The sequence below is a fragment of the Pyxicephalus adspersus genome, chromosome 10 (assembly GCF_032062135.1).
Source record: "Pyxicephalus adspersus chromosome 10, UCB_Pads_2.0, whole genome shotgun sequence".
Taxonomy (NCBI): domain Eukaryota; kingdom Metazoa; phylum Chordata; class Amphibia; order Anura; family Pyxicephalidae; genus Pyxicephalus; species Pyxicephalus adspersus.
The window spans coordinates 45,484,236-45,498,374 of record NC_092867.1 but is presented as its reverse complement, the minus strand read 5'-3'; the positions used below and the strand labels follow the sequence as shown (position 1 = coordinate 45,498,374).

The window sequence follows — 14,139 nt, the reverse complement described above, 5'->3', positions numbered from 1 at the left end:
TATATATATATATATATATATATATATATTGTGAGGACTGAAGAACACAATAACATACTAATTTTTTGATAGATATCAAACTGTTTTGCTTGTTCTTTTAGTTTACACATCGTGGGAGAATAGCATCAAATACACTCACTGCAGAGAGGTATTCAGACATTGTTTCAATTTCAGTAAGTTTGGCCACTTTTATTTATAAAAAAAAATTACAGCACACAAAATCCAGGGTTTTCTTTTGCAGATGATCAATGTCATTCACAGCATGCCAAAAATGCAAAATGTAGCCATTACACAGCCTTTCTGTTTGAGCCACACCTGACCTTAGGCTGCAACTTTTGCAACCTTTTTATAAATAGCTAGGTGCACCAAACTTATTTCTGGCCTGAAAAAAGCGAAGAGTGCCTGGCCCACCCATTTCTTCCAGGACCCTCCGGGCCTGGATCTCATAAAAAATAGAAATACAAATATGCATGGCCCTATCCAGGCCCTTTAATCTTTTTTCTAGAGAAAAATGAAAACTTTAAAATTCCCAAGTATTTTTTTTAAAGGCGTACTTTCATATGTATTATTTTCCAGCCAGTTCCTTAGTTTTAGTTTGAGGGCCTTTACTACACAAGTTTGATACTTATTCTTGTGGGCGGTGGTTAATAGGCAATTGTAATATTTCACAATGATAAAGTATGACTTAAAGCCTAATACCTGAAACAGACATATGCACTTTTTTTTAGCACAAATTGAATTCATGGGAAATTAGTTTTCTAACAGAAAAGAATATTTGATAATTATTTAAACATTCTGCCTGTAAAGATTTGTAATCCAAATAAAGAAGAGTGAGGCAACATGAAGAGCACTTTAATTTCTGTCATTTCATTTTGACAGGACTAATTTCCTTTGATGTGTAATAAAAACAATCCAATACAATTAGCTGAAATATAAAAACACCAGCAGCATTCATGGCTTCATTGCTGGCATGGCTGCTGTGACTCAGTTTCAGTTGGGGGCCTAGTCTGTCTGCTGATTAGTGCACAGCAGATCCTGTCATTTTCCAAAATCATTATCTTGAAATCACTTGACCGTTTTACTACACCGTTGTAAATTACATACTAGTGCTTTTTTATTTTCTTTCTTTTGCTCTTAAGTCTTATTTTTTAAGAAATCAGGAAGCCAAGAAAGAGAAAAATGAGCATTAAGCATTACGAAGAAGAGGTACATGGTACAAGTTAAAAGGGGGAATCTAGGAATGTATGTTCTGTGACTGTCAGTTGGTAGAATTTCTGTTTTTGTGATTATTTTAATTTTTGTGATTATTTTAATTTTTTTTTTTAATTTTTGGTGATTATTTTAATTTTTCAAACAAATATATCGATTGCAAAATAAATAAACATGTTACGTATTTTTCTGCAAGTCTCCTATAACCTTCAGTCGTGGTGTTCTGTGTAATGGAATTAGGGATGTGTAATTTGGTTACCTGTGACCCACAATACACATTTAGGCAGAAAATTCAGAATAAAGATCACTCAGAATAAAAGTCTATTCTATCAGAAGTTCCAGAGCTGTTGTAGATAGAATGAAGTGCCCAAGGAGCAGAATGATACCCCATCTCCATAATTATGATGCTGTTGTCGCCATGGTTTTAAACCTGAAAAAAAATTGAGTTGCTAAAGGGTCAAATGTAGATGACCATTAAGTAAATGGTGGGGGTTTAGAGGAAAATAGAAAAAGAAAGATTTAGAAAGTTCAGCCAATACAAGGACCTGGGTCAGAGGAAAATGAGCCAGCAGTGACAAATAGGGAACAGACCAAGAATTAATACTGTCAGAGCTAAGGAAACAGACATATAATCAGATTTGATAATCAATAAAAGGTATACAGCATGTCCATCAGTGTTCTCTACTATACACAGTAATCCCTTATTCAGCACTGACTTTTCAATTTCCAAAAGAAACACTTATCCATCCAGTAATCTAGAGCTGCATTTATACTGCTATCATCAAAGTATTTAATACATAGGGCCTGATTTATTAAAGCTCTCCAAGGCTGGGGAGGATACACTTTCATCAGCGGGGTGATCCAGCAAACCCAGAATGGATTTCTTCAAAGTCATGCTATTTGCTAGCAAATGTTTTGAATCCTGGACCAGATCCATCCCAGATCGATTAGTTCACCAATATTCACCGATGAAAGTGTATTCTCTTAAGCCTTGGAGAGCTTTAATAAATCAAGCCCATAATAGCTAAAACTGTACCTAATTTAAAGAATTTTGTAAACATGACTGTAGCTTTATGTATTTTTTTCAAAGTTGATAGAATATGTCCTCTAGTTTGTTAGGGGTATTAATTGGGAATGATCCATTGTACTCACATAATGTGCTATTGGTACCAAATGTAATAAACAAGGTTTAATAACTCTCAGCAAGCACTGCAAAAGGCAGCATATATTTTGAGCATTAAAATTAGCATATTTACCTAAAGGAAGCTAGTCATAGAGAAAAGCATTGGCTGACATTGCTTGACTGTCATGCTGATACTTTGGCATTAATATGTTAAGTCCATTACCTAAAACAATAATGTGAGATGTGACTTTTGTTTGATTTTCATATGAAGAAATCCAGGTCAGCAACTCAAAAGTACTGTAAACAAAAGCAGCCAGACAATAATATTTTGAGAGGGAAGACATTTTATAGCCCTGTGCTTTATATAGGGCATGCAAACATTAGAGTTTGTTGAATTTGCCTTTGTTTATTTTTCAGACTGTTTGCCCCGAATTGACCCTAAATGATGTTCAGGGTGATTTGGTAGCCAAATCGAATTCCTGTTGAAGTCAATTGGTCTCTAGAGTGCTTAGGTAGCAACTAAATGCAACAAAAAGTCATAGAAAGACCCCCACATATGCACAGAACACTGTGCAAAAATCTACTTGACCCAACTTGAATTCTACTTGAATGTCCTTGACATCAGATGGTTAAACTTCAGCCTATGATACCTGCGACAGGCACAGACAGAAACTTAGTGAACCCAGTGACCGATGGCAGCCTACTATCACTGGCTGGATTCTCTGAGCTGCACATTGCACAAGTGTTTGTCCATTTGCTGAATTCTTGTCATTGACAGGTATAGAATATGGTTTAGCAAATCAAGCTAGGGGATATTATATTATAAAAAATATAATAATAAAAAAAGAAAAACTGTGGACTCCAAATCTATTTACTGACAGAAACTTTTATTTCGGGCAAATGACAGATGTGTGGAATTTGATACTATTTGACACGAAGCCTAGCAAACAGAAGCAAAACTCCCAGAGTTTTGTCCACTATCATTAATAAAATGAACAGATACTGAGGGATTATGTACAGTAAGCCATTGTTGAAATCATTGTAAAGAATAATAATTCCCTGGATATAAATCTGATATTTTGGTGTCAGTAGTTGCAGTCACACCTGAGCTGTGTACTTATTCTGGGTCAGTCACCAGAAGGATCAGAACACCAACCCGACAAGATGTACATGATAGAACCAGGTCAGGAATATCAGTGTACATAATCTCCCAATTTAAGTCTTAATTACTTTCTTTGATAAGTATGTTCTGAATATAGTGGTGAATGGTTAAGGGAGTTTTCTTTAGGATGCAGGTTACCTTTAAAATATATTCTTTAGTTCTAGTGTTTCCTGAATATACACATACCACATACCTTGATTTAATAAAATGTCAATAAACGTTTGCAAGCCAGTGTTGAATAATTCTAGGTTTGGAGTGCCAAAAATCAATAGAGGATCCTAAATTCGTTTTGTGAGCACATTTCTTTTAAAGAAATGAATGTCCTAAGTGCTAACTGACCATTTACATTAAAGTTATAATGGAGAAACAGGGAGGCTGTCATTTCTAGCTTTCTTGTACAAAAAAAAAAGTCCCCATTATATCTTCAGCTGCAGTACTTTAGTACTTTCTTAGTCCCTGAATATTGCATCGAACATATCAGAGCTAAGTCAAAAACCCAAATTTACATATTTGTGCCAAGTCATATTGAAACAGTGGATCAACATAACAGCCAGAAAGCAAAAATTATCAAAAATTCTTGTTAGCAATGGTCGCCTATGACTTTTCTCACTGCAGGTTTCTAAATCTCACTATTCTATGTCAAGAGCCATAGGGTGTCGGAATAGTCACATTTGACTGATCAGGCATCACCTCATTAATCCCTTTACAAGTCATGATTTTGCACACATTATCGTAAAGTGGTAAGCATTTTAATGTACGTGATTTCAACCTAATTAAAATATCTGCACATAGAAGATGCAACAGAAAACAGTGTAAGGTGTTAAGATGGCAGCAGAAAAAAAGGTCTGAAATGCAAGCTTCAAATTATTTTTTCTCTCACCATCAAATATAAAACATAAACAAGAATGCCAGGATGACCCCAGGCATATTTAAATGTTATTTTTATCCCTTAGGGGCTATAAGGGAACTTGCAGACCCCTCTGAGGCTTAGCTATATTATGAGGAGGAGCTTCTCACTGTTTCCTCTATATTTGTCCATAGACATAATTCCATGAAATATATTCTTAAAAACACATAAACTAGGAATAACTGCTGCAGACTGCAAGTAACTATAGAAACTGGAGATGAAAGTTTTGTTTATATTGTAATGAAATGTTAACATTTCTAAATCAACAATCTGTGGTACACTATGTAGTATTTAAGAGTTAATAGAGTTTTGGGAACCTTTCACGATTTTCTGTAAAAACAGGCAAGTCACACAATTATGCAATGGCTTGTATTTGAATTGGGTTCTGAGATGTTCTTACAATGCTCATTATGCGCATATATTTGGCCATATCAGAAGCGCGCCTTTTCCATACTGATGTGTCGCTGTGGCTGAAGCAGCTTGTTTTAACTGAGGTTAACTGGGCTCTGTTTTTCAGCCTGCTTACTTCTTTGATGCTTCCGGGCTGCCATTAAATGCCATGCTTTCTGCTCCTTCCAGTGCTTATACTAAAAATAAAGTCTGTAAGCGTAAAAATAAGAGAATGGAAATGCGTTTGCTGCTGTATTTGTGCCACTTTTTTCCACAGAAACTATACATGCTGTGAACAAAATAAGATTTTCATATTCAAAGTTATATAGTTAGTTCAACCATTAGGTAAGTAAACATACTACAAATCAACATATCCTAGATAAAACCCTATAGACATAATTGAACCAGAGGAAGGCAAAAAAAAACTTATAAAGCCTGGTTCAATTTGCATCAACAGGAAAAAAAATTCCTTTCTGATCCCGTGAGGCAATCTGATGTTCCTTGGGTCAACAGTCTCTGTTGTCATTTTCAAACTACACTGTTAATTTTTTAATGTAATTGATGGTCCTACTTACCCAAGGTGCAGAGGGTGTGAGGGGCCAAACCCATTATTACTACTAGGAAATCCAATGACCAATACAGGTACACATCAGTCATCTTCAATGCTACACCTTTGGCTCTAAGGTGTCCTAATCTGCCAGTATTCATCAGTCTCTGGGAGCGTAAGACATTATTGCCACACATAGGTTGATCACCACATTCCAGTCTAGACCTTAACCCAACTGAATATTTGGGATATGCTGGGGAAGACATTATGTAGCGATCCGACTCTCCTATCATCAATTGAAGATCTTGGTAAAAAAATGTATGCAACTCTTAATGGGAATAAATAATGTGATATTGCATAAACTGCATAAATGCATAATACCATGGCCAATGCCATAATCTAAGCAAAATATTCAAGTGTGTGACTTTTTTTGACCAGGTATTGTATTTTGACAACGCACTGAAGAGAGATGACTTTCACAGTGAAAACAACCATGGCAGCCAATCTAATAACACCTCTCCACAGTCAGAAGAATAAAAGATGACTTCTGATTTTTAGCTAGAAGTTGATAGATTTCACTGTGCTCTTTACCATACTAACGAAGAATAAAGAGGTCTCTGACATGGAATAAAAAATGTTAACTGTCAATGACATAGCTACACAATATACGGACACCTGTTTCATGTCACAGCTGAATACAAATAAAAGTAGGAATTCATTACATTCATTCATGAAATCACAGACAATAACCAAGAAATGTTTGTATAGACATAGAACAGAGTCACAGTTTATCATAAGAATATATGATTTGTATTCCTGGTATTCTCTTTAGCAAGTCGGATACATTTCCATATAATGGATTACTGTTCTCATACTGAATGCATTTGTAGAATCTTTTATGTTTCTGTATGACGTCTATGCTAACAATGTTAAAAGCTGAGACATTTCAGTGGTTCATTGCTCCAGCACGGGCAAGCATGGTTAGCCCATGACATATGAACAAAGTAAGGACCAAGGATTTAAACTTGAACTATGACAGGAAAGAAAAATGTGAACTGCCACTGCTCATCCTTCAACTGCAAGAGTCAATGGTTTGCAAACAAATTCTATTGAATTCATTTGGTTTTCACTTTAATCTGACCTTTAGGTTTCATGAAGCTTTATTAATTGAGATTATTTTGTTCTGAAGATGTTAACCTCACATGATGCTATGGGTTTGTTTCTCCTTTTGAAATATGCTGGGTGGGATGTGTTTACCCATTGTAGTGGGAAGTAATAGGATGGTGACAAAGCCTTCCACCTATAGACTCCAGCTACCACTGATTCTGTAGTCTAGGGGACTTGGCTTAAGGTAGGACGTCATTTATTATACATGAGGCTTTTTGTCCATATAGGCAATACAGGTAGTCCCCGAGGTAAAGACATCCAACATCCGAACCAGGACGGAACCTGGATGGGGCAGTTTGCATGACTTATAGAAATAGAAATCTTTTGCTAAACATAACTAATGTTGTGGGTGATCTTAAGAGCTGAACTGATCTGTTGCATCTTTTAAGTCTTTAAAGACAAACTCTGCATTTGTTTCTTTATGCATATCAAAGCACAGCTTGCTCCAGAAGTTAATGAATGTCTAGGCTCCAACTTATATACAAATTCAACTTAAGAACAAACCTAGAGTCCCTATCTCATATGTAACCCGGTGACTACCTCTACTCTTTGTTGCATGTAGACAACTAGCCAACAGTAGTACAGCCAGTCTAATAAATGTCAAGTTAGTGAGAGGCAGTCTACTAGTTTGCAGAAACATTAGCAATTTTATCTGAACTCTCCATCTTAATATTTATAAAAACAAATTACTGTGGCCAAGATATTACCACGATGGCCTATTGTGCATCATTAGACTATGTATATTAAAGTTTATTTTACATAAAAATAGAACAGATCATTACTCACTGACCTCTGTTACTGGATGTACTCAACGGTTATAATAAAGACTCATAGGTTGAGTTTCGTTAAGATAGATTCTAACAGTTTACAAGCGTCTGCAGTTTTTATATTACAAGGCTAGGAGAAAATAAGAATACCCATAAAAAATAGGAACAGAGAAGCTGTAATTTCAGTGCTTGGGTTGTGCACAAACTTATTCATGAATTCTCTAAATGTTGGCTTATTTAAAGTACTTTTGTTGCTTGTATGCAAATAATTTAGGATTTAGAGCATGGACACATGTTCACTTAAGCGGTAAACAAGCTTTTAAAAACCAATACAAATATACCATTCCCCTATATCCTCATCCCAACAATGACAATGCCTCATCCCAAATCAAATATCGCTTTAAACATGAATCATTAGTAGGCCTATTAAGGCATCAATCATCAACTAATCAATCAAAATCAATATTTATTATATAACAGCAAAATAAACAAAAAAACATAATAAATTAGTTTAAAACAGAACTCATTTGTATTACAATTGTATTTTCATAGCCAATTTGTCTAAAATTTTACTTTTCTTGACGCGTTTCACAGAACCAAGTCCACTTCCTCAGCAGTAAACCGAGATAACAGTCATCAAGCAAGCTTTGCATCATACAACATCCTACAGAAATGGCTGCAGGCATCCGAGCCTGAACAGCAGTGAAGAGGTAAGCACACCCTTAGAATAAAGCACCTAATATAGCTTTTTACTTTCAACAGATTCTTAAACAATTACCAAGAAAGAGGAGCAAGGTAGCATATTATCCACATTTGTTCTCCTACAAGATCCAACTGATGAAAAAATCCTTCCAGTATTAAAAGAATACAAGCCTACCTAGCTTGCTCATCTTTCTTGGTAATCATTATTCAAAAATCTGTTGGAAGTAAAAAGATGACTGAATTTCCGAAGCCATTTCTGAAGGGTATTGATGGATGTAAAGCTGTCTGCATGACGGTTGTGACTGTGTTTTAAACAAATTTAATTGTTTTATTTATTTTGCTGTTGTAATATAAATATTTTTGATTTAGTTGTTGATTCATGCCTTAAAAGTTCCGTTAATGATTAATCTATGTGATGTTTACAGCAAGCTTTTAAAAAATTTTTTACTGTCCTCCCTAGCCACAGGCACTGTGCAGTAATTCATCCCTAAATTTCAAACCAGCCCTTAAGAAGTTACCTTTTTAGCTCCGCTCTCCCTGTTTTTTTTCCTCTCAGGAGTGATGTGGCACCCTTTAAAGCCCTTTAATCTAGAATGCAAAAAAAAATCGAAGGAGATCTAAGTGGTAGTATAAGTGGAGTACGATAAACTGATGCCTGTCTGAGTAACTAAGGGATCTCTAAAGCAAATGCACATGTATACCACACATACACAGAAGGTATCTATGTCATTTAGGTCTAGGATAGAATAAAAATAGTGGCCCAGTGCACAAAATAAAGTAACTTTTAATAACTTTTAATAAAAAAACTTGTAATACTAGGTATTTGCACTATATAAAACTTAACTGTCCATAGCTGTTTAGGTTCACATTTTTAATGTCCCTTTTAGTCAATATGAGGGTCTGGCAATTTATATTGTGTGGTTGTTCAATAACACCCTACTGCTCTGGCTATATTCTGCTTTTTGACTGCATGTAAGACACATACTGTTTAACAATGCCAGCAAACAAGATCTTGGAGCTTAAGACCAGCATCCTTCTTGCTGTGCAGTTTAGTCTGCTGCCCAGTGTTATTTCTGCAAATATAAAAGAAAAAACAAGGAACAGGCTTTGCCCACAGAAATCCAGACTGCAAATTAATTGTCCCTTTGAGACAAAGCTCACTACTGGATTTACAACAATCCCACTTCAGGGAACAATTTCATATTAAAAAAAGAGAAAACAAACAGAATACTAAAACACACGCTTTTGAAACGCTCAAATGCTTCTTGCTAGAAACATCCATTTTTTACGCCCAGGACCTTAGTATTGTTTTGAAATATTCATCAGGCTATGCTAAGCAGGGGATTGATGGATTTTTACATGCAACAATAAGGATGGGACTTCTTCCCTCATTGCAATTTCAAGCTATTGTGTTGGTAGGAGTATTAATTGTATGCTTTCATTTGTACAACACATTGTAGAGTGGCCATGTGTTCTCTTCTAAATGGCAAATGAGTTTTTCTATAAACTTAATGAGTGTATTCATTAAACCTCACACTACAAGCATTTATTTTAATTAATTAAATTAAAGTACTGCAATGCAACATTCTGGAATTGAGTGGTTATTATAAAAAATATAACCATTAGAATACTGTCAGTCTATCACTCCCCCACATGGAGCTAAGACAAACTATTAATGTTGAAGGATAATGTAATATCAAAATATAACATTTTAATATCTCGTATAAATTATACATAATTGCACTTTACATTTTAATCTATAAAAATGCTTTTAAAATTGCATTTCTTTTGTTCTTTTTGTACACTTTATGAGTTGCTGGGGTGAGTCTTGATATGTTTAAATGTCAGTATTAAAATTGTATGGCGTAAGAGCCACATATAGTTGTCGCCCCATTTTATTTTGCTTGTTGTCACAGCAATTTCTTTCCACGTAATAGGATTTCAATTATCAAATTGTCAGAATACATGCTGAGTTATATATATATATATATATATATATATATATATATATATAGGCGAATGTTAAGCTGGGATTATCTAATATATATAATTTCATAAATGCTTTTGACATAATATTCATGTGTTTATTTTATATTTACAGTTTTATAATTATTGCAGATTTCTACACAAAAACAAGTTAGAATCCTAGAATATCCTACACCCATAGATTTCTAAAAGAGATTGTCCTTAATTTCAACAGGTAGCGCAGTGGCTTAGATATTAGCACTCTGCCCTTTGCAGTGCTAGGTCCCAGGTTCGAATCCCGGCCAGGACGCTATCTGCATGGAGTTTGCAGGTTCTCCCCATGTTTGAGTGCATTTCCTCTCACTTTCCAAAAACATGCAGATAAGTTAATTGGCTTCTCATAAATTACCTTAGACTGTATTAGAGACATATTATTGAGGTAGGGACATTACATTGTGAGCCTCTTTGATGGACAGCTAATGACATGACTAAGGACTTTGTACAGCACTGTGTAATATGTCAGCACTATATAAATACTATATATTAATAATTTCTCATATTTTTGTTTTGTGTTAGAGAACCAATGTCGAGGAAGATCTAGTGCAGTGTTTCTTAACCAAGGTTTATCCAGACGTTTGCTAGGGGTTCCTTGAGCAATGAGCAGTTGGTGACTCTCAGGTCAGATTAGGTGACAATCCTCCCAGTGGTCAGCAAAGTAAGACACATTCTTCCTACTGACCACCACGCTAATGTCCTGCGAGTTGCACATATTGGAATTGTAGCAGGGATTCCCGGAAGACCTGAAAGGTATTTCAAGGGTTCCCTTAAAAGTTTGGAAAACACTAATCTAGTGTGTGGTGAGATGTGCAGCAGTTTTGGGGTGAGTAGAAGCAGATTCTGATATATGGCACCTTTTCCTAACCAAGCTTCTGTGGAATCCTAGGATTCCTCCAAAAGTTGCACGGGTTTTCCTTAAGGTGTAGCTAACATCCAATAGGACAGTGTCTGTGAAGGTGGCATTCTGACCTCTACTGTAAGGAGGATAAAATACGTAGTCGAAATTTTTCTCATTTATTGGTTTTAGCAGGGGTTCCCAGACACCTGAAAGTTATTTTATTGATTCCTCGGGGTAAAAAGGTTGATAAGTTTGTTATGGTAACTTAGTTTGAAAATAGGAAGGGGTGGAAGGTCAAACTAGGTTCTAAGAAATCTTTGATTTTTATGTTGTTTATTTTTGCAAATCAAAAGACTTGCAGAAGGGTCACAATTAATTTTCATGTGTGTGGAACGCATGCTTATTACATTGGTCAAGTGCATCAGGATGAAGTTCTTATTGGTTTTATTGGATATGGTATGGTGATGGAGTCAGGTTTGAACTTGGTGAACTTCGTGTACTACATCCCAATTGCAGGCAACTCCAGAATACATGCATCGTATTACTTTTATACCCTCCTTAGCTCCAGCATATGTCTGGCAGGAATGGATACACATGGTGCAACTTAGCATGGATCCTGTACCAAATGTCCTACTACATGGAAGATCTGTGGGAGAAGTACAGTTTTTTTCATTAGTATGGGTGATATCTACAGGGTCCACCTTTCCACCTGTGAAATAAAATGATTAATGTCCATGTTTAATAGTAATATTGCTAAATACATTTTTTTTATTACCCAGTCTGAGGTTTATCCTTTTTTGTAAGAACTGTGCAAAAATCTGAAAATCCACCCATTATTCCATAACGATTTTATTTCAACTCCATTTACAGAGCTTTAAAAGCAATGCAATATTTTATGGCTGTCAGACAGGAAGAGGTGAGGACTAATTTTTCAGTAAAATTTCAGTATGTCATATTTCTCCCTGGCACCATGGTTTATTCGTGTGTGCTGTTGTCCAAACAACAAGTGTTTAGTTTTTCCAAACAAAGCTTTGTTATATCTATAATGATCACATAAAGTATATTTCAAAAATTAAAAAAAAAACTGGATTTTTCCAATCGTCCTATGAAAATGATCGCCAACATTGTTGGTAAAAACAATTTCATAATGTAATTTAAAACATAACTATCCAATTAATACACAATGCTTTAAAAAAAGTAATGCTTTCAGAAAGGCTTAAACTGTATTCCGGAAATACTAGTTTTGTGGGTGGCCTATTGAAGTGACCTCTTAGAGAGCTGATAAATTGAGGTTACAAAATGACATCAACATCATTTGTTAAAAAATGAAGCTGACTATTCAATGACCTTGGGCTCCTATCTAGGATTATGTGAACATGGTCTGACAGGCTGGTAATTACTCATAAGAAGGTGGCATCAAGTCTTGGTACTGCTGAAGTAAGGCAGCAACATCACTCAGTACAGCAATGAACTAATGCTGAAAAAATATTGTCCAACAAACTGTAATGACTCAGTGGATTAATTAGTTGGGTGACCACTCCACTACTAGGTCAACAAGGGAAATTACTTAACAAAGAGAAATTAATAGAAGCCTTGATATTCTAATTACTGCCAACATTTTATAAAATTATAATTGAATATATTTATTGATTGCTAACAAGGCAAGGATTTTAACAACCAGAACTGAAAATAGTTGGATCAGGCAGGAATGCATCACATAAAAATGATGCATGATATATTTTAGTGGTATATTTATGAATAATGTGCATGTGGATTTTGTACTGCGTGACTGTTACTAAACATCCATTGTACTCCATTGGACAGCCAAGTACTACAGTATTTGCGTGTAATTGAATGGTATGCAGTAGATATGGGCATCTGTACTGACCAGCGCACCACATGCATTGCCATATCGCACCACATAATTACCATATCAAAATGATAATTATGTGAAAATGATTGTGTTCTCTAATGGGCTTTCACTTTTGACTATCCTGTGATTGTGATCACAGCGAGGGACAAAGCTACAAGGGAAAGGAGTATGCTTATGAGGGAATCGTGAACGGTAACTAATGTATACATTGGCAATCAGCCAGATACTATGGTACAAGTGGTCGACCTTATATCGCCTGGTGGTTGATACAACAACTACTGATGCAGGCAGACCAGCCCCCTTATATAGTTTATATATATATATATATATATAGAAACTAGTTTTTACATAGTTTCTATGTGCATGTAGATGTTTTTCTGGAACAAATAATAAGCAGACAACTGTTGGTTGCATAAGTATTCACACTACAATCGGTATTTAATGTAATGATCTTTGGCTTCCATTACCGTTTTTTGGACAATATTGTTCTTTTTCCTGGGTTTTCAACCACTCCAGTTGTGTTTTAGTGGCAAAGTTCTGCTTGGGTGTAATTTGCTGACCTGTTTCGAATTCCCTACAGAATCAAGGAAGTTTTCTCTTCATTTGCCTCACTCCTTTCCCACCATTTCCCCAGTCCCAATTTCATGACCCATAGCATGCCCCGTTTTTTGATCTGCATAAATAAATGGTGAAGGCATTTTTTTTTTTTTTAAGATGTTTGGTCCCTTTTTCTATTTAGTAACTGTATAGCAACAGTAAGCAGATTGTGTTAAAATGAGTCAATTTCTTTTGAAATATTTTAGTTTAAGGGGACAATACATGAGGACTTTCACATTGCAGTGTATGTAATAGCATATACTTTAAAGTACATTTTTGGATGAAGTGTGGAGAAGTTAGACTCCCAGCCAAGTTTTATTGAGGTCTGTGTCCCCCCTGGAGACATTCTGTGCTGGTGACCATTGTCATTTAGAAAAAAAGTAAGTGGAAGTGTGACTGTGAAGGTTCTCATTTATCCGGGTCTTCGTATATCTAGTAGAAGTGTAGGAAATATGCCAACATTTATATCCACACAGTGCAAACATCTTAATTCGAATTTTCGGGAATGTAACTCTGCAGATTAATTGTCCAAAACAAAAAGTTATGAATTTTGGATTAACTAACCTATTCTATTATCATAATCTCATCTTGGTGTCAGGAAGTCAGCTTTGAAATACATAGTTGAAAGGTGGGAATCGTTGTGGAAAACTTAAATGTTATATATGTCCTAAAGTAAGGTGACTACTGTGTAAGAAGGGGAATTAAAAAAAATGTGTACAAAATATTCAATGGGGATCGATGTACAAGGAGGGCTTACCTCTATAAAAACAACAAAGCACAGCTGAGAATCAGCTAAAACTTCCTAATCTGTCTAAATGAGGTTCCCACAGGCAGG

General features: G+C 35.5%; 1 protein-coding gene and 1 long non-coding RNA gene across 3 annotated transcripts in view; one reads left to right on the top strand and one right to left on the bottom strand.

The window, feature by feature from the left end:
• The window catches only part of NRG3 (neuregulin 3), a 432,966-nt gene that overhangs the window by 314,871 nt on the left and 103,956 nt on the right, over positions 1–14,139 (bottom strand). The window lies entirely within an intron of this gene.
• LOC140338826 (uncharacterized) overlaps positions 1–14,139 on the top strand; it is a 90,956-nt gene that overhangs the window by 13,017 nt on the left and 63,800 nt on the right. Inside the window, exon 2 of the long non-coding RNA XR_011922332.1 lies at positions 7,867–7,982. This is a non-coding gene — a long non-coding RNA (uncharacterized lncRNA). The remainder of the gene's footprint in view (positions 1–7,866; positions 7,983–14,139) is intronic.